The sequence below is a fragment of the Monodelphis domestica genome, chromosome 4 (assembly GCF_027887165.1).
Source record: "Monodelphis domestica isolate mMonDom1 chromosome 4, mMonDom1.pri, whole genome shotgun sequence".
In the NCBI taxonomy this organism is placed as follows: Eukaryota; Metazoa; Chordata; class Mammalia; order Didelphimorphia; family Didelphidae; genus Monodelphis; species Monodelphis domestica.
Window position 1 is genome coordinate 112,264,209 of NC_077230.1, and position 24,559 is coordinate 112,288,767.

Here is a 24,559-nt window from a genome sequence, read left to right on the forward strand (position 1 = left end):
GAAAGGGATGGGATTTTGAATTGGAATTTAAAATAAACCAGGAAAGTCAATGAAGTGGAGTAGGAAGAGGATTCTAGGCACAAGCCTCAACCAAAGAAAATGCTTGAAGGTCTGAGATGGAGTCTTTTGTAGAATATCTAAGAGGCTTGTGTCCTGGATGAAAATATACATGGTGGGGAGTAAGGAATAAGAAGACTAGAGGTGTCATATGAGACTAAGTTATTTAAGACTCAGAATGCCAAGCAGAGATTTTATATTTGATCTTGGAAGTGATAGGGAGCCACTGAGGTTTATTGAGTGGGAGAGTGACGTGGTCAGTGCTTTAGGAACATCACTTTGGTGGAAGATGGATTGGAATGAGCAGGTTGAAGTACCCATAGTCTGCTGGGATAGTCCAGGCACGAGTTGATGAGAGTCTACACTATAGTGGTGGCAGTGTTGGAGGAAAGAAGGAGGTAAATTGAGAGATGTTTCAAAAATTAGATGAATGGGCGTTGACAACAGATTGGATATGGGGGTGGCATGGGGATGGTGAGGAATCTAGGATGATTCCTAGGTTGATAATAGTAATAACGGTGATATTTCAGTTATAAGCAAACACAGGAAAAAGGGTGTTTGTGGACTAGGGTCTTGTCTGATACTTCTGAAATAAGGGGAAAATAGAAAAGGATGAGCATTTATATAGCACCTAGTATGTGCCAAGTACTTTGCTAAATGCTTTACAAATATAATCTTATTTGATCCTCATAATCACCCTGGGAGGTAAGTAGTATTATAATGCCCCTATCCCAGTTGAGGAGATGGAGGTAGACAGAGGCTGTGACTTGTCCAGGGACACACATCTAGTGTTTGAGGCTGGGTTTGAACTCATATATTCCTAACTCTGGGACCAGTGCAACCAAAATATATCATAAAAGTTGACCCCTATTGTGCTTAGTTCTAGTAGTCTTGCCCAAGGTTAGAGTAATTGCCACAAAATCTCCAAAGAATATTTAGAGATGCTTCTAATTATTATTTCTTCTAACAATTTATCTCTTTGCTTCCTTTGAATGAAACAACAACTTCTCCATCCTCAAAAGCTGATGTTTAAGATTTTTCTTTTTTTGGGGGGGTTTGGGGGGTATGGACCTTAGACTTCATTAAAGTCTATCCCAGGCAGCAGGTCTTCCTTGAAATCCTTTGGGCTTCATCAGTCCTATGGAGTTTTCCTAAAGCTTCTACGAGCTCTTGGAGTTCACCTTCCTAACAAGAGCTCCACAGTCCTAAGAACTAATGGAGTTGTGTACGCTTATTCTCAGTTATTAAGCAGAGTTACAGCCTCTCCTCTGGGAAATTGGAGAGAAGAATGATTTATTAGACTCTAGAAGAAGCGTCAGTGTTAACATGCAATTCCCATGTTTCCATTACAAGGACTACAATATTAAAACAGAGAAGACTGCTTTATAATAGACATTTCCGCTCAAATAATCACTTTAATTATAGTGATATGAGGTCATTCTCCCTTGGGGTAATTGCCAGATGCTTCTTTCTGCTAAGAAGCAAGTTGCCAGCACTGGGACCATGGGTACTTAGCAGCAGAGAAATCTACAGAGAGGCCAGCAAGTCAGGACTAAGAGAAAAGGGCAGTCCACCGAGGGCAGGGGGTGGTAGAGTTGGAGTGCCCATCTGTGTCTAGGTAAGGCTCACAGAAAAGGTCAAGTTCAAACGATGGAGTAGCCATCTACTGGGATACCAAAGACTGGCCAACCTAGGCATCTTGCCATCTGTCGCTGTCTGACTCTATCAGTGATGGCCACCCTTGGATCCAGTCTCCTGAGAACCTCTCAACACTTAATACACTCAGTTTTTGGAGGGCTCTGGGGCAGAGCTGCTCTGGAAAGGATGATGGGCTAGTCTTCATATCAGTTCTCTATAGCTAGCTGGCCCCAGACCAAATCACGCTCCTTTACATCTAGTGATCCACCAGGACGGCAAGCCCTAATCATCAGGGGCATCTTGCCATCCGTCGCCTGGGTGTTCCCTTCTCCTCCACCCTACTCCAGAAGGTTTCTCTTTCTGCACAGGGACAGGTGTGCATATAGCATATGTTGGGTGTGCCCACCATATACTAATATTTCCAAGAATTCGTGTTTTTGTTTCTCATTTTAAGTTTGTATTTTAAAATGTAATTTATAATTTAAAAAGTAAGTTTACTTGATCTTAGTCTCTTTTTTGGATGAATAAAAATAATGTCCTTTATGATTGGATATTCGATACATTTTTGCCTTAAAAGAAATTCCTTGGGTATACCCTCTAAAGAAACATTCATGCCTCTGGGATCAGGAATTAGGGTTAGAAATAGATTTAGAAATCACATCAATAATAGTGATAGTGACTATGGATTCCAGAGGACTGAAAGGACAGGATATTTTTGTTAGGTGTAGAAATTATTATAATGAGAGAACATTTCCATGAAGGTCAAGACACCTGGTTTCTAGTCCTGACCTTGTCACTGACTAGCTGTGTGGCTTTGAAGAAGTTACCTGACCTCTCTAGTATCCAGTTTCCTAATTTATAAAGTGAGCTTGTTGAGTTAGGCAATCTCTAAGGTACATTTCTTGCTTTAACCTTCTCTGGCAAAATGAGAAAGCTGAGGTGAGGCAATAGCACCAAGTTGACCTAATTTTGCAGCAAACTTCTGTACTAAGCATAAGCTAATTTGTGCCCAGTGTAGAATTTTTGCAAAGCAGGTAAGTGGTAGTACTTGACTGGTGTGAGCAGTTTAATAGTGTGTGGTTTAATAAATTGGAGAATGTCCAGAGGAAGGTATCCAGGATGAGGAAGGACCTTGAATTCGTGTCATATTATAATCAGCTAAAGGAACTGGGAATTTTTAGCCTGGAAAATCTCAAGGAAGTCATGACAGTTGCCTTCAAGTATTTGAAAGGCTACAAGTAGAACAGAGATTTTCTTTTTTCTTGCTGGTTCAGGAGCCATGGTGATATTTTGCAGAGGAAAATTTAGGCTTGATATTAGGAAAGACATCCTGATCAATAAGAACTTAAGGACGCTAGGTGGTAAGATGTGTAGAGTAGTGAGCCTGAAATCAGAAAGTACTGAGGACAAATATAGCCTGAGACACTTTGTTCTGTGTCTCATGGGCATGTGGCTTAATCTCTGTTTCATGTTCCTTATCCATAAAGTGGGGTTAATAACAGCATCTATCTCCTAGGTTTTATGAGGATATAATGAGTTAAAATTGTAAAAGGCTTTGCAAACCTCAAAAAGCTATAAACATGGTCATTATTATTATTATTGGATGTCCAAAAGTGAAATGGACTGCCTCAAAAGGATCCTACCATTCCACCTTGGATGTCCTTCAGGCAGCACTTGACCACTTCTCAGTCTTGTTATTGTAGGGATTCCTTTCATTAATGGTTTGAACTAATTGTTGGCTAAGGTCCCTTATAAGTCTCAGATTTGCTGGTTTTGTGCATAAGAGTAGATCAGGAACTAGAACTTTGCTTACAATACATATGTAAACACTTTCTGAATATGGAACTGAAATGACAAATATGTTCTTCCTTCCTTCCTTTCTTTTTGCAAACAGTTTTTAGGGACTAAGTTATTTTACTTCTTGGCTATGACTCAATAACTAGAGCTCTCCAGATCCTTCAAATCTTCCACATGACTCCTTTATTCTGATCTTGAAGCCTTTTCTTATAAATTTCTTCTCCCTGTATCTGTATTGAGATGCATGGATTCCAGGAATCCGAGTCCTATTCTGAAAAAATGAATTCTTCTTTTAAATTTATGGGGGGAGGGTGGGGTTTGAGTGCATATTGGAAAAAAAATGTTACAAATAGGCAAAAAGGAAGGTTCAGTAATGGATAGAGAGCTGGCCCTGGTGCCATGAGGATCTGGGTACAAGACCCATCACTAACATGAGGCTGGTTGACCCTGGGCAAATCTTTTAAACTTTCAGTGCCCTAGGAAACTCTCTAAGAATATAAGTTGCAGAGAAAGTGACAGTCTTTATCAGTAGAGTGAGTTTGTTCACTTGGGAATTCCTGTGGTAATAAAATCATAGCTTTATTTCCCCTATCCTTATTTCTATATAAGCAAGTTTTGTTGTTTTGTACTGAATGACCACTCAGATCACAGGGGTGAACTAATTTTTCAGTTGAATGAAATAATCAATGAGTTCATCAAAATGTACTTATTATTATTTAGCCTGTGTGCTAAATACAAAGTAGATCATCATCAAGCAAGTGATTATTCCAATTAAAAGAATCCAATCAATTTGTGCTGAATTGCTGGTATCAGCCATCTTTCCTCTCTTGTGACACACATCCTCCATGGATGCTTTCTTCTGCATGATATGGAGGTAGCCCTGGTTTTTTATGGACTTTGACAGTCTGGAACCCATTTTGGCCTGTCCTCCCAAACTGGAGAGGTTTTGTGTCCAGGCCCAGAAATGGACTAGCCCAATTAAGTTTGGAAGGACTCATAACTAGAGTGATGATCATTGTGAGTGTGTGTGTGTGTGTGTGTGTGACAACGGTAATTCAAAAAAACTACTTACAAAGTGTAGGATGGATTTTGTTGTATCCATAGGAGGAACCTTCCAGGAAAATTATGAATACTAGAAAAAGTGCTGGAGTATGTACCTTTCACATTTGAATATGCGATGGTGTTGATTAGGGCTACTCTTAAGCAGGGCCCAAAGTTAGAACTCTTGGGGGTCTCCTGGCTCACAGACCAGTTTTCTTTCCAGTAGATCCCATTTTCTCCTAAAATAAAACCATGCTACCTAGAGAGTTTCAGGTCTTTTGAAAATAATATTTTTATTTATGTATTCATATATTTATCCATTTTCTCTCTTTGCCTCTTCTTTCTTCCTTTCATTTATTTTTTCTCTCACTTCATATTTTCATTTACTATTCATTTATTTTTAAATTTATTTTTTAAAACCTTTACCTTCTGTCTTAGAATTGATACTGAGAATCTAAGGGTTAGGCAATTGGAGTTAAGTGACTTGTTCAAGGTTACATAATTAGGAAGCATCAGAGGCCAGATTAAATTATATACTCCCATCTCTAGGCCTGTATTTCTATCCACTGAGCCACCTAGCTGTCCTTCTTTCATTTAGTTTTAAGCATTTTGATGGTAGAGGCAACATCAGTTATATTTAGTCTATCAGGGTCCTTTAAAGAGGTGGGAAATTGTTTGGCTTCCTTGTCATCTGAGGCTTAAAAGGTTCAGCCAAGGGGAATTGGTACTAGGAATTTTACCAAAAATTCCTTGCTGCCCTGTGAAGTAATGACTTCCTGATTTAATCTGGTTGCCATGGTGACTGTGGAGGAGGAAGAAAGTAGAGTTTTATCTAGTCACTATCTTTTTTTAACTTTAGAAATTGTATCTTAAATATCTTATTATCAGCAAAGTTGTTTTTTACTGCATTTTATGTTCCATGAGTGCTTTATTGCATTCTAACCCCAACCCTGAATCACTGGATTGGCCTAGGCTAGGTCTGGCCCAGAATAATCAACTTCCAGTATCTCTTCTTTACTAACCTTTCTGACTGCCTCTGTAAGTCATTGCCTAGCCTACAGATCAACAATTATCAATCAGATATTTTAAGTGGCCACACAACCCCTTTACTGATTTGACTCCTTCTAGCTCATACAGGTGTCCCCAAAATCTGAGTGCAGTATAATGCTTAAAATTACATTAGGAATTTTGGAAAACTCTATATTTCCAACAAGTGTTTAACAAATTGAATTCAAGAAAAATGTATGAAATAGCGACTGTGTTCATGGCTCTGTGCATTGAGCATCGCATGTTCAAGGAGTTTTGACAATTTCAGTATTGATTTGCAATTCTGGATTACCTGGACATTCTGTTAACCATTCAACAAGTTGTTCAACCCTGAATTTAGTATCATGGGAGATAATGGAAATAGAAGACACAATTTTTTCCCTCACTGAACGAACATAAAAATCTAGCCAGGACTCTGGATTTGAAATAAAAAGAACTGGCTTGAAACTTGGCTGCCACTTAGTACTGGTGTGATTTTGGGAAAGTCATTGATCCTCACTGGGATTCAATAACCTCATCTATGAAATAAAAGGGTTGAACTAAATGACTTTTAATGACATTTCAAGTTTTCTAATTCTAAGATCCAGTCACTAACACATGCCATAATTAGGGAATAATTCAAGACAGGATTATGTGTGGTACAGACACAGTGGGGGTATTAAGAGATTTGAGAAAGGGGAAATCATTGTGAGATACAGTATTTGGGGGAGATTGCATGGAACAAGTGGGATTTGGGCTCAAATCTAAACCATAGGTTAATCTTTTTTTTTTCCTTTTAAGAAGCCTGGAAATATTTAGTTTGTGCATATCTACACAAATTAATTAGCTACACCTAGAAAGAGAGAGAAGGGGAAGAGAAAGAAGGGTGTGTGTGTGTGTGTGTGTGTGTGTGTGTGAGAGAGAGAGAGAGAGAGAGAGAGAGAGAGAGAGAGAGAGAGAGAGAGGAGTATCAGTATATTTAATTTCATATGCAGATTAGAGTTTTTGAACCAAAATGGTTTAGGAATATCTTTTCTTTTATGTCATTTATTAATTGGATTTATGATATACTCTGGCTAATATAATATACTCTGGTTATATCTAATGAGCATAGCTAATACTCAGAAAATGTCGATATTCAGACAAATGTGACAAGCAAAGGGGGATGCAGAGGACCTTCATTTAATATTAAAAATTCTTTTTTTCTTTTATACTTGAGCTAAGAGATTCCATGACACTAATGATGTCATAGGTTTTTATTGTGGCTGTGTTATTGATTAGATTGGTAGCAACAATCAATAAATCAATTGACAAGTATTTTATTAAGTAAAATCAAACCAACAAGCATTTATTTAATTCCTAAGATGCACCAAGCACTTTGCTGAGTTCTGGGGACACAATGAAAGGCAAAGAAATTATTCATGTTCTCACAAAGTTCAGAGTCTAATTATTAAGGACCTACAATGTGTCAGGCACCAAGCATACAAATAAAAAGAATGTAGCAATCCCTATTGATAAAGAACTTAAATTCTGAAGAGGAAGTCTCTCCCATACTTCAGAACAAACAAATGTTTTCAAACACCTTCCTATTGGTTTTATGGATTGATTTGATTGGCCGATGAGCTAGAACACTGCAAGTATACTAGGGGAATTTCTCCCACCTCTCAGGCTTCTTACTGTTAGCCTTGAAGCATTAAGGACAACTCTATGAGTCATGGCCAACAGGAATCTGTGTCTGCTCTGAAATTGGAGGGGAAAGAGGAAGGGGCCCTCCATCACATCCCCAAGGGGGACACAATTCATAAAGAGAATAAATGTCATACTTTAGAACTATGTGGGGAGCCAAACAGCACCTCCTCATCAAAAGATAAAGGGCTTTCTGTAGAGGGAATTCCCATCCCCTAATACTTAAAGTAGCTGGTGTTTTAAAAAGTAGAATTTTATCTGACTCTTTATCCAACTCTTCCCCTGCCCATAACATCTAATGACTTTTCCAGATGTTCTAATGATTGCTGAAGAAATTCCCAACATTCTGTTCCCCTGCCTTTTGCTTGTTCCTTTACCCCATTCATTCTGAAATTTCTTTTAGCTCAGCTTTGTCTATGAAAGAGGCATGCAGAGGTAGGATGGCCATGTCTCTGTTAAGATCCTTTGTCATTGTCATAGAAGCTAGGACAAACCTCAGGATCTGGACATTCTGGAAAGATACAAGGTGAGAAAGAATGTGATTAAAAATCTCTCAAATTATGTGTGTGTGTGTGTGTGTGTGTGTGTGTGTGTGTGTATGTGTGTGTTTTGAAGGGGAGGGGATTAGGACTTGATTGCCATATCCTGAGAGAGGGACAAGGAATTTATTTCTCATTTATTCTCAATTTAATAAAATTTTATTAAGCAATACATGCTTATGATCAAGCCACTGTTCTAAAAATTCCCTTGGATTGGATTGTGGGTATTCTGAATTAGAGAGTTTATTTGAGGTCTAATAGCACTTGAAACAAATTAGAAATCTAGAAAGTTCAAGAGATCACCCCAAAGTCATACATGTTATGAGCCACAGAAGTTAGATTTGAGCTGAGACCTGACTCCAGAGACACAGCACTGTCTACTATCCTATAATTAATTCCTGGTTGGGAATGGGCCACAACCAAACGGAGGTACCCTTCTCCCTTGTGATCACTTTGCCCACTCCTGCTGAAACCCAAGTCTGCCCAGAACCCATCCAGTCTCTGGACTCTTTGTACCACTTTGATAAGATAACATTCCTTCCAGTGATATGGAAGACCATTGGACCTTATTATTTGCCTTGTCACTACATCCAAAATCATGCCAGAAGATTTGGGTTTTAGTCTAAAATATCTTTCAATAATTTGCCTCAATATCTTGGGTAAATCACTTCAAGTTTTTGAGTCTTCCTTATTTTCTCTTCCTTCCTCCCTCCCTCTGTTTCCTCCTCCCTCCCTCCCTTCCTTCCTTCCTTCTATCTCCTTCCATCTCCTTCCTTCCTTCCCTCCTTCCTTCCTTCCTTCCTTCCCTCCTTCCCTCCTTCCTTCCTTCCTTCCTTCCTTCCTTCCTTCCTTCCTTCCTTCCTTCCTTCCTTCCTTCCTTCCTTCCTTCCTTCCTTCCTTCCTTCCTTCCTTCCTTCCTTCCTTCCTTCCTTCCTTCCTTCCTCCTATTTCACTCAAGCTGGAAGTACAATAGCCACTCATAAACATAATTTCATTACTGAACATCATGGAAGCCTTGATTTTGTTCCATTTCCCACTTGGACAGATTCACCTCTTCTTAGGCAACCTACTCCCCATTCCCAAGGACTCACCATATTGTTTTCAAATTTCATGTGGACAAATGATTGTTTTTAGCCCTTTTTTTACCCTATTGCAGCTCGGAACTCTTAAGTGATCTATTAGCCTCAGTTTGTCTAATTGCAGGGATTATAGGTATATATTGCCATGCAATATATACTTAGTATACTTATATATACATTTATATACTTAATTTCCTAAAAATGAAGCACTTGGTTTAGATAGCATTTAAATTCCCCCACAATTTCAACATCCAATGATAAATGATCCTTAATTATGCATTTAGTTATTATTAGAATCAAATGCTATTTGAGTAGGAAAGGAGCCATAAATATTATTTACTCCAACCAAAAACACTATTACTCATAAGAGACCTGCTAATTAACCTTAGCTAACCTTAACTAAGACTTTAGTTTGGTCTTAGTCAAATAAAAGGAGAGACAGGACCTATCCTTTGCCTTTTTTTTTTGCTTTTGTGTTATAAGTCCTAGGTCTCAAAGTAAAAGTTTCCATTTGTGAGTCAAGGTTTTGTTTTGTCTGGCCCCAAAATAAATATAGGTCATTAGACATAATTAGGATTCAACTACATTAAACAAATTTAGAGAGTTTTGCCTTCAAGGTAGCAAAAGGTAGTTTTTAGATGAACAAAAGGTAAGAAGGGCCCCACAGAAATTGTGATACTTGACATATGTATGGCTTCAAAAAAGATTTTGGTAGATTCTTAGATGAATTATTAATACCAGCAATGAGTTACTAGAGAGATTGTGTGGCCTAGAACATAGAAAGGTATCTTCAGCGTCAGAAAGGCTTGAATTCACTTTTACCCTATGACACATGCTAGCTGTGTGATCTTGGGTTACTACCCTCTCAGTCATTCCACTCCTTCCTTCAGTAACTCTAAGCCTAGGAGCAGAGCAGTCTAGAATCTAGAGTGGTGGAGAGAGTTTCCTCACCAAGGAGTTCTCTATATTGTATGACTCTCAAGTGAGTTCCCTTAGGCCAATTGTTAAGCACACATTTTTTGGACAACATCTGTGCTTTTAACTGTGTATCAGTTGCTAGAGGAGAATCAAAGAAGATTCAAAACAATCCGTGATCACAAGTAAAGTAAGTTATCATCTTGCTGGGAATTAAGACCAACCCACAGAAAAACGGTAAATAACAATGTAAGGAAGTATATGCTAAACTGTTAGTATTCCCTTGCCACAATTGCCTAATCCAAAACCTGGCAAAGAAGTGCTATAGGAGTTGGGGGGTGGGGGAGGAGAGAGAGAGAGAGAGAGAGAGAGAGAGAGAGAGAGAGAGAGAGAGAGAGAGAGAGAGAGAGAGAGAGAGAGAGAGAGAGAGAGAAACTTTAGGGTCACAGAAAATTCTTTGAAGTCATTTGAAAGCCTGGAGTAGTGAAAAGCACTAACATTCTAGTGTCAAACTTGTAATTATGGAAATTGAGTTAAATTTTTGTTTCTGCCACTTATGACCCATGCAACCTTAGATAAATCATTTAATCTCTTTGGACCTCAATTTCCTTATTTGCAAAATGAGGAGGTTGAATATCTTAGATAATTGCCTCTGAGATTCCTTCTAGCACCAGGTCTATGATTCTCTGATTTAATCTGAATATGTATATATATATATATATTTTTTTTTTCCCTCTCTGTACTTGAGCCTAAGACTTAAAGTTCTTCTATAGACAACTGATATCAGTTAGCAAATGGATTCGATTAACTGAATTGTTTTGGTTAGAACAACTTCATATTAATTTTTTTTTCTTTTCCTGAGCCCTTTAGACATTTCCTGAAATAATGAAGTGCATGTACTTTGTATGGCTGGGTAGAAGTTATCAGAGTTAGTATCATATCATTCATTCATCCATCTACCCTTCAACCCTTCCATTCAATTGGAATTTCCCATTTCATGGGAATTTATATATACAACCCTGAATTAAGTTCTGAGATAAAGGAAAAGAAATATTTTTTACTAATTATTCAATTTGAGGAGAAAGAATCTATACCTCAGACAATCAAATAGGCCAAGAAGTATATATTATGCACATACTATGATGTGCTGGAATTTTCAATGACAAAAGGGAATTAATCCTTGCCTCAAACACTTTATATTTTATAAGATTAGATACCCTGTCTATATATAAGTATATACAATGCTCATATATAGATATATACAAAATACACATGAATTAGCTACATGGTAACTGGAGAGAAGAAGGCACTGGCAGCTGCAGGAGAGGAGAATTCAAGTAGAATCAGGAAAAGCCTCCTGCAGAAACTTTTTAGGTGAAATTTTTAAAGAAACCAGGAATTTAAAGAGGCAGAGGTGAGAAGGGGGAGCATCCCAGGCTAGGGAGACAGTCTACACTTAGCACAGTGTCTGGATATAGTGGCTGGTGTCTAAAGGTCTATAAACTGCTAGTTGGTTAGCTATCCAATATCAAAAGTAGTACCATCTTCCTCCCTTGAAGTGGGATACCACTTCCTCATCTTAAATAACTTCCTCTCCCTAATAGCTACTGTATTAAGTCTAAATGTTCCCAGTTCACTTTCTTTTTAATTTATTAAATTCATTGACCCAGTATATTCTCCTCAAAATGGTAAATATATTATAAACAGGAAGGAGAAATATGTCCTTTAAGAGGGTAGTACTAATGCTGATTATTTTACCAGTTTGTTGCCTTGCCAGGTTGATATTACAGTGTTGAAATCATTGACTATTTTGTTCTTTTAGTTCTTTATTACTTCATATCATTTTACATAAGCTTTCTCATATTTCTCTTAATTTTTCCTATTTTTTATTCCTTACAGTCTAGTAATATTCCATTACATTCACATACCACATTTTCCCCCCAGTGATTCCAAATTGTTGGACGTGAATTTTGTTTCCAGTGTTTGGGCTGCTACAAATCATAACAATGAGAATATTTTTGTATATTATCCAAGTAGTGGAATCTCTGAGTCAAAATATATGAACAATTTAACTGTGATATGAACTTTTTTATGTAACTTCAAGTTGTTTTCCAGAAGTCAGAAGATCTCAGTTTGAGTTCTAGAACCTACACTTCACAGTGAATTATTTTAGATTAGTCATTTCATATTTAAAAACTCAGTTTTCTTATCCATAAAACAGAAATGACAATATATGTATATGTAATCTATATCATAGGGCTATAGTGTGGAAAGGACTTTGTAAACCTTGGGTGAATGTGTGTATTCATACATACATACTATTTTAATTATGTTATTTGTTGTTATTTTACATGTGTATATCTTGTTTGTAATCCAATCTAATCCAAACCAATTCAACAAACATTTATTAGCTAGCTGCTCTCTGAAAGACACTGTGCTAGATGCCAGGGATACTAAGAAAAAATAAAACCATTTCCTGGTCACAAGGACCAAATTCCCCAAATAGATTGGAAGTTGCTTGAAGACTAGTTTTATATTTCATCGGTATTGCTTATAGAATTTAGCAGAGGGCAGGCACATTGGAGCTCCATGAATATTTGCTGGGAAATGAATGAATTAACTACCCTGTTGTACAAAGCAGTGCACTATAAGGAATGGAGACAGGGAAGAGGTTACAAAAGATAAGAAGCCTATATGAGCTTTGTGATATATGGTGTCAGTATAAAGGACTAAGAACTCCACATTCAACACAAACTCATCAGAGACTTTGCCTCGACCTTTAATTTTAATTGTTCTTATTTTTCTTCAGGAAACAAATGATGCAGATGGAAGATGAATATAGTTTTAAAAAACAGCTAATGTTATTTGACCTCCCCTCCTTCCCTACCCTTTGTACCCCCTCCAAAACACTCCAGATAAATTACATTGCAGCTCCAGAGCCGTGATGAAGTTGGTCATTGTTCGGAACGTATCAATCTGACATGCCGAACACAAAAACACTACCAGCCTAGAACAATAACCCATCAGGCTTCAAATTCATCAGTCTTGCTTTTTGAAAATTAAGCAATGGTTTCTCAGCTGTCAATCTGGACAGCAGACAGAATAATTTGGCTTCCATTTATATGCTAAATTATTTCAGTGAAACTAATGGGAGGAAAAACAACCACTGCTGATTCATTTAGGTGAATAACTGAACTCCATTTAAAATGCAACGGCAAAAGGTTTATAATTGCCTGGGCTATTTCCAAATGAAGACACCTAAAAGCTTCACATGTAAATAGTTCATCACAAAATTGACACGGGAAGGAGTTTACTATTTGCAGGTTTTTGTTTTTTGAGAACAGGACATTTAGAAACAGCGAATTGATACTTAGCTTGATTTGAAGCCTGTTTCAACTTTTCTTATCCTAGGCTTTGCTGACATTTTTTTTTTAACATCAAATTTAGATATAGCATGCAAGCTCCTTGAGGATAGCAGCTGTTTCATTTTTTGTACTGCAGACTCAATCCTCAGCTTCATTCCTAGTATAAGGTAGACATTTAATAAATACCTGTTGAATGAGAGCATCTAGGTGACACAGTAGATATAGTGCCAGGTCCAGAGTTAGGAGGACCTAGGTCCAACTCTGACTTCATACACTTCTGAGTTGTATGACCTTGGGCAAGTCACTTAACCCCATCTGCCTAGTCCTTGCCTTTCTGTCTTAGAGTTGACATAAGGTAAACATGAAAAAAATTTCTTGTTGAATGAGATTTGTTGAGAATCTTGGTCTTGGACCAGTGAAGTCCCTAAAAAAAATAATAACATTTAACATAAACTCTTTCCAAAATCTCAGCCTCCCTAAGGAAGAATGCCAGCGGAGGCTTCCTGTTTTTTAGACAACAAATCAGAAAGATAATCTCAGTTCCAGAAAGTCAACAAGTGGTTTGTAATAGAAGGACAGACAGGAGGCAGGAAGGAAGGGCATAGGAAATCATAGCCTTTTAGAACCAGAGAGAACCTTTGAGACCATCTAAACAACTCATTTTACAGTTGAGAGCCCTAGCCCAAGGCCACAAAGGTAGTTAGCTGCAAGATGGAAACAAAATACAAGTCTATAGGGCTTTTTTCTCATACATTATTGCCTAGCCAGCACTTCCAATTTAAATATACCTCATCTTGTTTGGTCTCTGGACTATATGGGCAGGCCTCACTTGAAGAAATCCTAGTCCTTTTAAGTGGGCTTACAAAATAGTTTAGAGGCAATATTTTAAATATAGATCTATAGCTATACATGTCTAAACCAAAGAAAATATTTAAATGGACACTTTTTCAATGAACAGTTCATAAATACTAAAGCAGTGAAGCATGGCACTAAATATTAAATGCTACTAATAAAGTGGAAATTCTGGATATTTTTTCATTTGGGGATATACATATGTATACATATATTCTATAATTGTTATATGTGTGTGTGTTTATAAACACATATGGATGTATATCTGTCTATCTACCTATCCATCTCTATCCATTCATCCATCTATCTATTCATGTATCTGTCTCATCTATCTAGGCATCTAGGTGGTACAGAGGAGAGAACACCAGGTCTGAGTTCAAATCTAGCCTCAGATGCTAGCTGTGTGACCCTGGGCAAGTCACTTAACTCTCTTTTCTTGGTTTCCTCATCTTCAAAATGAGTTGGAGAAGGAAATGGCAAACCATTTCAGTATTTGTGCCAAGAAAACCTGAGAGTGAGACATGACTAAAATGACTGAGCAACAATATCTATCTGTTCTCTGTATGTATGTATAATAAACAGAAACTATACAAATGATTTTACTGGAACAGAGGAATAGCAATGGTAAAATTCCCTTTCCCAAACCAATGCAGGTTGACATCCTTTTTGGCAACTTATTTTCTTAAGTGACCAGAACACTTGAAAGTAAAGTGACTTGCTTGGGGGTCTCATAGGTAGGATTTGTCTAAATCCTAAATCCTAAATATAATTTGAAAGCAGATTTTCTTGGCTTGCTTACTTTCTACTATGCCACATTCCTCATCTATTTGTCCGTCTATCTATCTGTCTATCTACCTATATTAATGCATTTTGTTTATCCAAATTAAAAAAAAAAAGATTCCAAGTAGTCACATCCTGAGTGCATTTTTCTATTTTTGCCCTGGTTCAGTACTTCTGTACGGTCCCTGTCTAACGTAGTGCCCCCTCTTCATTTCTCCTAGAGGTTTCTCTTTCTATCAGAAGTTTGTGACATGTTGCTAATATATTTTTTTCTTTTGAACATATGTCAGGAAATAAATTTCCATCTCAATTTTAAAAACATTAGTAAAATCGTGCTTACTTAACCTATTGAGCAAGTCATGGAAAATAATCAATTCTAAATATAGTTCTTATCTAGAGGCCAATTTTGGAACAAAGAAGCCCAAGAATTTGCAGACTGCTCTGGACCTACTACTCACATCAATGGGATTTAAACCCAGGTCCTCTGACTCCCCAAGCAATGGGCTCTTCACTATAGCCTGATGCTTCCAAGATTAAAGGGATGCCAAGATGAAAAGGACGGGTACATAAAAGGGAGGTTGGGGGCACCAACACCACGTTTCACTGACTAGCCCTCATTCTCCATGTTGTCTGGAAGCTTTGGGAAGGCTTTATTTATTAAAAAAAACTAAGAAAACAGTATTTGAGTTATAATTCAAAGCGCCTTTCATATGTTCCTCCAGATCTAGTTTGGAGGGAAAGAGAGGGTTAGGTAGGAAGATTCTGTTGGAGGGAGCTTCTGTCCTTTCTTTGTTTGATCAACCCATTCCTTTGAATTGTCCTTCTCTTAGTCTTCCTGAATATCTTGGGCAGAACAGAAGTAAATGTAGGCCTTTAATGATGGCTTCGTCCTAAGGATGACCCTGGACATCTGGCTGGCTTTAATACATCATTGAAGGAGAAATGCCATCACCCCCTCACCCCCATGAAAGAGGGCTGTGGAGAAGGCCAGAGATTGTGCAAGGCCCCTTCCCCCGGCCCATGGCAGCCCAGTCTGAGAGCCTCCTTTGTTCCCCCCTCCCACTCCCTGGTCTATTTGGACAGGCTGCCCCCTTAGGTCTGGGGAGGCTGCTCCTTTTTATCCTTCTCATCCTCATCTTAATTCAGAGCAACTGAACTCTTTTTTCTCTTTTTACTCCTATCCTCAAGTTTCTGGTTGGAGGTGATCTCTAAGAACAGTTCTTGCTCTACAATCTTTGCTTGATTGTTTTTGCTTTTTCCCAGCACAGGACTGTCATGAAGCTGTCCAGTCAGTGGTAAAGGCAGTCCTGAAGCCTGGATTTCAGAGACCTCGTTATTAGTGACTCTTTCCTTTCTTCCTAGCTATTCTTTCATTCCTCCCACTTGCTCTGTACCTCCTCTCCCATCCCTCCTCACTCACTTGGAAAATAGTATATGAGCTAAATTTAGGCTTTGTTCAGTTATTCATTCTTTTGGGGCCTTGCATTTAGTCATAACTGTAATAGGCTGTGGATGTAGCGTCTGAAGGAGAGGCAGAGTTTGGAGGGTCAAGAACCGTCATCCCCCTGCCTCTAGGACAGGTAGCCTCTAAACTCATCTTGTCTAGATATCCATTCAGTTTTTAAACAGGAGTCCAAACACCATTTAGTACCAATGACTCTTGGAGCCTCTGTTTCCTCATCTGTAAAACAAAATCCCTTCCAACTCTAAATCTGCAATGGTGTTGCTGTTCAATTGTTTCAGCAATGTCTGACTCTAGGACCCCATTTGGGATTTCTTGGGAAAGAGACTAGTTTGCCATTTCCTTCTCTAGCTCTTTTTACAGATAAGGAAACCAAGGCAAACAGGATTACAGGACTCACCCAGGGTCACACCCAGCTAGTAATGTCTGAGGCTGGATTTTAACTCAGATTTTCCTGACTCCAAGCCCAGTGCTCTATCTACTGTGTCATCTAGCTGCCTTATGATGATGACCCAAATATTTTTTTCTCACTACCCTTCAAAAGTGTCTTTTTTCCTTGTCTTTATTCCCATTTAAGCCTACAATGCAACCTCCCTTCCCTTCTCTGCCTGTTTAGACTGTAGCCTAATCATACTTCAAGTTGCCAGCTCCTTGCTTCTTCCACAATGCCTGTTTTGAGAATTCTAGTGAACAGTTGTATCTCTTCATCTGTATGCTTCTAGCTTTCCTGTTTTTCTTCTTTATGAGGCAGCAGGCTGTTGTAAGTATAAAGAATGCTGTATTTTAATTCAGAATGACTTGAGTTCAGATTTGGATTCCAACAGTTATTAGCTGTGTGACTGTGGGCAAGTCATATACCCTCTCTATCCCTGCTTCCTTATCTGTGATTGAGTATAAAATTAGTACTCACTTGGGTTGTTGTGAGGATAAAATAAGATGACAAAGTTTTAGGATTTTGTAAACCTCTAAGTGCTAGGTAAATGCTAGCTATAATCATTGCCACAATCTCCCTCTCCTCTTCTTCATCATCTTCTTCTTCTCCTCCTCCTCTTCTTCATCTTCTTCTTTCTTCTGCTTCTCCTCCTCCTCCTCCCTCCCCCTTTCTTCTCCTCCTCCAAGGCACTTAACATACATTTACTTGTGTGTTACAGAATATATGTATTGTTGTTTTAACCTTTTACATTGCTTAGCTTTGGAATATATTTTGCTCATTTTCCTAAATAACTTTTCAACTTTATATAGGGAAGAAATCTTGGGTATAGGACTCTTCCATTAAGGAATTTACAAAATTTTTGTAATATATTTCTGTATCTATTTCTACTTCCCTCATCTTTTCTCTCTTTTCTCCTTTGTCTCTTTCTCTGTTTCACTGTTTCTCCACACACACACAGTACTGGGTGCACAGAAATAATTTTCTCCATGTTTGTAATGAACACATTTCTAAAGGAAGAGATTCTTTGATAGGCCATTGAAAAAGAGTTCCCTCTTCAATCTGTTATCCTCTAAGATAATTTTATTAATTTCTTATCAACAAAAATTTAGGAGCTGATTATATGCCAGGGGAGAGGTAGCATCGGCTGTACTGGCCTCTGGATTAGGAAGATGGGGTTAATTTCTGACATGTACTGGATGTATAAATCTGGACAGTCACTCAGTATCTCAGTTGCTTCAGAAAGTCTCTAAGACATCAATTTGCAAAGCAGCGGCCTGCCTGTAAAAGATTCCACCCTGGAAATTCCCCCCAATGATGAAATCACAGGTCTGGTTTAAAAAAAATGATAAACTGCAAGACACTGAGCTATACCAAAGTGAGATGAAGATAATAAACAAACAAAACCCAGAGTCCACATATTCCTAGGGGAAGAGGATGCAATATCTAAACAGAAAACTCAATGCTAAATAATGCTAAACACTAATAATTAGAGAGATAAGAAGAGGTGGAGGAGGTAGACAGTCAGTCACCTGTATCAAGTCTGAAAGGGAGATAAGGATTCTGGGATGTAGAGGTGAGGAAGTGGAAAGACATAGACATGGGCAAAATTTTTAGAATGTCCATTTTTGGGGAACATAAAGTAGGCCATTTGGGGCTGGCATAAAGAATTTGGGGAGGAGAATAATGGGAAATATGTCTAGTGGAATAGTGTGTAGCTGAACTTTATGTTTTCTATACTCAACGTTCTCTCTCCCAACTCCAGGCATTAGGGAAGGCTGTCTCAGATGTTTAAAATACACCACCTTTTGGCAATGTTCTCTTCCTCTGAGGTTCAACTCATTAATCCACTATACTACTGACGTTTACATGATCCTCTAGGCTAGAGTGTTCTCTTACCTCTTAAAATTTTCTGGGGTAATTTGAGTGAATTTACCACCCCCCGTATTTTACATTTTCATGTTCATGCTGTGGTTGCATCCCTTCACTATACATACACACAGAAACACACAGAGACACATATACATAAATGTAATCTCCATAAGAGTGGGGTGTTTTTCCTGTTTCAACTTTGCATCCCCAGTGCCTGAAATAGTGCTTAACAGGTGTTTAGAAAGCTTCCCCTTTGAGGTTTTCTCCAATTTGCTATTTATAGCTTGTTTTTTAGATAGTTGTTTGTATGTTATCCCCTCCCCGCCCCCCTATTAGACTGTGAGCAACTTGAGAAGGGGACAGTGTTTTGTTTTCTGTTTTCCTAGCACTTAGCTCAGTTCTGGGCACATAGTATATGCTTAATAAATGCTTATATTGACTTGATTTACAAAAGACTTAAATAGATATCCAAAGGCAAAACTTATTCATTCAATACTTCCACCATACCCCAATCTTTTCCCTTACCAACCCTCAAAGCTTAGGAATTAGGTAGGTGTTAATTTTAGGGTCCTCAAATAAGGATGATGCAAGTTAACATAACATAGTTAATAATGCAATTATCATCATGATGTAAGACCCCCTCCTCCTTCCACATCGCCAAAACAGTAGCAACCAATTCCTTTACTCATTCTGTACCTGAAATCAAAAGCAAATGACTGAACTTGGGAGTCATAGATTTCAAATTGGAAGAGACCTTAGAGACCTTTTAGTAGAACCTCCTCATTTTACAAATAAGAAAATGAGACCTGAGGGGTTCTTACCTCCCCAAGGTAACACAGGTGAGTACGTGGCAGCATCAATCCAGAGGCAACCCAAATCTCAAGTACATAAAAGTCTTAGTATATGTGGGTAGAGAATCCTTTACATAGCTATTTACTTTCCTTACTGTTGCCTGATGGAGATGGCCCTGGACATTGGTATTGGCAACAAATTAAAAAGGCATTTAATCATCTCATCTGTTAAAGAACCTTCTAAAGTGGAAAAACCTCAGTGTTCCTTCCAGCTCCTAACTTTGATGAATAGATCTGAGGCCATTTTGAAAAATGAATTCAGATTTTGAAACATGATGCCCATGACTTAGTTCTGATTGCCAATAACTAGCTCTGTGTGACTTGAGACCTCAGTCATCTTGCCTCACTCTCCTTGACTAAAAAAGGAAAGTATTGGACTAGCTTGAAGAAGTGACTGGGAGCCACGGAATCCAACCCCTTCTCTCTTGCTCCCCATAACAGATTGAGATTCGGGGGATTTAGTGACTTGTCTAAGAGATGCTGTGGCCCATTCTTCTTTTCAAAGAGGGCTGACGACATCACAGGGGGATGTCTTGAACTTGAAATGAATTGGGTTTAAGTGAGGCAGAGTTGCACAGTTATTGGTCGCACTCTTCTGGAGTCACTTAAGGTCTGAGATGCAGGGGATGATGTTAGCATCTTCAATGTCGGAGCAAGCTCTAAATGCTCCACAGTCCCTGCCTCACCCTTTTTGATGGCCATCGGAACACATTGTTCCCATCTATCCATTCCGAAGGGGCAAGTCTTTGGGTAGACATTCTCCTTAACTAACAGATGTGTCAGTTATCTTCAACCTGGTTTAGCAGTCTGTAGAGATGGTACTGCTGTTCCTGGCCTGTGGTCCTTATGAATGCTACAGCTTCTTGGAGCCACAGATGAGAGCCTAAGAGATAGTAGGGGAGAAAGCTGGGATTTGAACCTATATTTTCTGACTCCAAGTCAGCATTCTGTCCACTGTATTCTATGATCCAAGGATTTTATATATTTAGAGATTCTATTTTAGCAGAGCACCATGTGCAATATTACACATGCTAGGCAGGGTGAATGCATGTTTCTGGAAAGTGCTAAAGAGAACTGAGATCTGGGGGCAAGAAAGCTGCAGGCACAGAAATGAAACATTTAAGGCATTTCCAAAAAAGGAGGTGCCTACCAGGGAACCGAAGGGACTATTTGTAATGAAATTATCTATGCAGGAGGGAACTCTAGTTTCATAGATAGTCCAACTCCAGTCTTTGTGAGTCTTTTACTTCTCTCTACAGAGCTAGGTGGCACAGTGGATAGAATGCTGGACCCAGAGGCAGGAAGACTCATCTTCTTGTGATCCTTGGAAAGTCACTTAACCCTTTTTGCCTCAGTTTCCTCATCTATAAAAATGAGCCGGAGAAGGAAATGGCAAATCATTCCAGTTTCTTTGCCAAGAAAACCTCAGATAGGACAGAAAACATGAATAAAAGAATTCAACAAAAACTACAAATCCTGGTCCCACTGTCTTTCCCTAGACTCCAGAGCTAAAAAAAAAAATTACTGCCTAAGAACCAATAAATTACAAAACAAAGAATGGTTACAAAGTATAGATTTCGAATTGATCTGGATGCTAGCTAGAAATATTTTCTATTTACAATTCTTTTTGATACCACTTCCAGGTTTGTATAAGAGTATCAGAGCCAAGAAGTAGCATTTCTAAAGGGGATAATGTGCTATCTTCATGATCTCTAGGAACCTTCCTTTCCTTATCTGTGAACAGAGAGCACTGAATGGAATGATCTTTTTGGTGTATTTCAATGCAAAATCCAGAAACACATAAAGTCAATGGGGTTGGGGATGGAGAGGGAAGAGCACATGTAATTAATAGGACTATTTAAGGGAAAGAAAATTGCATGTCAGAGGGGATGGTGAACCAGCCTCCAACAGAGGACAGCTGGGGTTTAAGTCATTTCCCTGATACAATCTGGCAGCGTGACCCTGGGCAGGTTACTTAACTTCTTGGTGTCCCAATAAGAATACATTATAGCTTCTAATATGATCAGCTCCATGACAGTTGAGAGTCAATATTGAAAAACAGAGTTTTCCCCTGGTGAGCTCCCCTATACTGATGGTATAAAAGCATGAGTAGAAACAAAATTAACATGAAGTGAAGTGATTATGCTTCACTGGGGTTTGTTTATACATTTGCCCAATCTTGGGGAAGGTAGCATATTATACCGGAAAGCAAGAGATTCAAGTCATTTGACCTAGCTTTTAATCTTCACTCTGCTATTTACTTATTTTTCATCTGTTTAGACAAAGCCATCAGATGACTCAATTCTCTTCCAACTTTAAAATCCTAGGTTGCTTTTCTGTGGATGCAGGATGAATAGTTGAATGGGAATGAGGAAAAGTGATAATAGAGTAAGCCAGGATAGGCAGGATGGCCCGAGATTCCTTTGCATATTCAGCTATTCTTCCAGGTCCTAACTATGGGCAATGGGACACCTAGGACGTAGTTTCTCATCTGCTCTCTACATAAAGTCTTTTCGGTCCTCACCTGCTTTGGCAAAAGGCTTTGGAGAGCAGACGTGTGAAGACTATTGAGGATCTGGTCCATAGTGAGCTGGTTTCCCATTGCCACAGCTGTGTGCTATCTGTCTGACATCTTTTTAAACAGGCCAATTCTCTTTCCCTAAGAGCACACCTGCTACAGAGATCATCCCCTCTAACAGCCTAGTGGGGATCCTTGTTCAAACCTTTCTGGCTCTTGGTGACCTCGTTTGGGGTTTTCTTGGCAAAGATATCGAAGTGGTTTACTATTTCCTTCTCTAGCTCATTTGTCACAGATGAGGAAACTCAGAGAAATAGGATTAAGTGACTCACCCAGGGTCACATAATTAGTAAGTATTTGAGGCTGGATTTGAACTCCTTCTGACTCCAGACCCACAGTGGGTCATTGCTTTCAGAACCCATTTCCTGGTTCCATTTTTGAGTTAGGACTCCGTTGTTGTCTCTTCCGTCCCCAAGTTGTGGCACATTTCCTCTCTGGAAGTCCCTGGTCTCCTTGTCACATTCAGTTGAAGAATGAGCTGTGTAACTAGACTTTTGTACCCCTGGACTTTATCTCCCAGAATCCCTTTCCTTTCATCCCCACGTTATATCCTTACTTTGTATAGATAAAACTTTCCATAACTCTGCCCTCTCTCTCTCTCTTTTTTCTGGCTTTTCACCATCTGGGTAAACTCTTCTTTACTGAGTTTTACTTTCCTCTACTTCAAGTGATTATTAATAAATCTCATAAAAATTATACTTGGAGTATTGGATATTAATTTTTAATCTTACAGAGCCAAGTAAATATTCTGGGCATTTGAAGTGTGCAGGAGTGAAGATGACAAGATGTTTTAAGAAAACAACAGAGGGGAGAAGGCCACAGACAGGGTAACAAGCCAAAAGATAAAGAGCAGAAACCTTGTTCTAGGAGCAAGACCTGGAACACTGTGAGAACAAATCTGCTGAACAGAGAAGAATGAAAATAAGAACTGAAGCCAAACCAAGGAGGAGTCAGGAGGGGCCAAAGGGTCAAAGAAGCTGAAATGAGCCAAAGAAACCAGAAGCAGACTGACAGCTGAATGACAGTCTGACACATTCAGTAGACACTCTGGGCACGTTGGCCTTGGGTGTATTGGTTCCAAGTCCTTTTGTTCCTTAAAGGAGAAATACTGTCAAATGCTGGGACTCATCTACCTCTTGCTTTCTATACTGGTTCCTGGCCCATGGATGAAGAACATTCTTTCAAATCTGTATCCCAAACCTTTTTTATCTGGGTTTCTGGCACCCTTAGGCAGTCAGTCAACAAGCATTTATTAAGTTCTCACTATATGCCAAGTGATGCCTTAAACTCAACTCCTTCACCCTCTGAGGGAGTCAATGATTTTTGGTGCCTTTAAATTTTGCTTTCATACTCAGCCCATTCAAGTGGTTCAAAATATGTGTCTTAGTTAATTGTTAAATCTGACTCTTCCTTATCTGAGATTTTGCTTATTTACTTCAAGCCTAAGCTTCTCTAATTTTATGGGTCTGCTTTCCATGCCCTTGATATGTTTATTTGCATTTTCTGAGACCTTTTTATACACCAGGGACCCTGAGCCCATCAGGTTGAAGTACCCTCTGCCAGGCTTGCTCTCCAGCAAGATAACAACACTCCAATCTTTAGCACTTCTCAGGAGGACCTAATTCTGTTTTTTAAAAAAATCATATAATTGCATTTTCAGCATAATTAGGCACCTAATTATGTGCCCAAACTGCCTCAATCCAGCTGCATGTGTAAATAATGATGATTTAGTTAGCGATGTTTTGTTCCCTGTTTCCTAGAAGCCACTTCAATTGTCAAATGGAATGTTGGAAGTACTTTTCTCTTTTTCTCACCCTGCTTCTCTACCCCTCCTGATTTCATTTCCCAATGCTTTAGAAAGAACATAAAAAGAGAGACAACAGGAACGAAGCACTCCATGTCAGGAGTACATATTAAAGACAAATAATGGGCGAGAATCTGACAATATGCAGCAGAACTTTAAAACTTCACAGTAACCCACCCTGAGATTACATGCAAAAGATTGTTATTTGTTTATTTTTTCAAGCAAGAGTCACCCTAAGAATTCAAATTATATTTCACAGAACATGTAATTATCATAGGAAAAGGAAACAGAGAGAGATGCCCATAATCTCCTGTAGTTGTCCTAAGTGCTGAAAATGAATAGAAAATATAAATGCAGGCTGTGAAGATGGAATGTGGTTTATATATATATATATATATATATACATAGAAAGAAAGAAGGAAGGAAGGAAGCAGAAAGAAATTTAAATGGGGGAGGGGAATAAAGAATCATGAACATAGAATCCTAGAGCTGGAAGATACTTTGTGCATTAATGTCTTCTCTAATAGCCCTAAAAAAATAGTCAGATAGCTTCCAATTGTATCTAATGTTGGGGAGCTCACTATCCCATTAAGAGACCTTTCTGCTTTAGCAAACATTTAATCATTGAGAAATTTCTTCCTGATATTGGGGTAAAGTATGTCTCTTATTACTTCCACCTACTGTTGTAATTATTATAAGCTTATTTAAGGTTCTAGGATTCACAAAGAATTTAACTTATAATTAATGTTTGAAAGAAGTCATACAAATATTATTATTTAATTTTATA

General features: G+C 38.5%; 1 protein-coding gene and 1 long non-coding RNA gene across 3 annotated transcripts in view; one reads left to right on the forward strand and one right to left on the reverse strand.

Moving 5' to 3' along the window:
- Nucleotides 1–24,559, forward strand: part of LOC130453676 (uncharacterized) — a 68,385-nt gene that overhangs the window by 5,375 nt on the left and 38,451 nt on the right. The gene's annotated exons all lie outside the window — the stretch shown is intronic.
- Nucleotides 1–24,559, reverse strand: part of GYPC (glycophorin C (Gerbich blood group)) — a 93,324-nt gene that overhangs the window by 2,615 nt on the left and 66,150 nt on the right. The window lies entirely within an intron of this gene.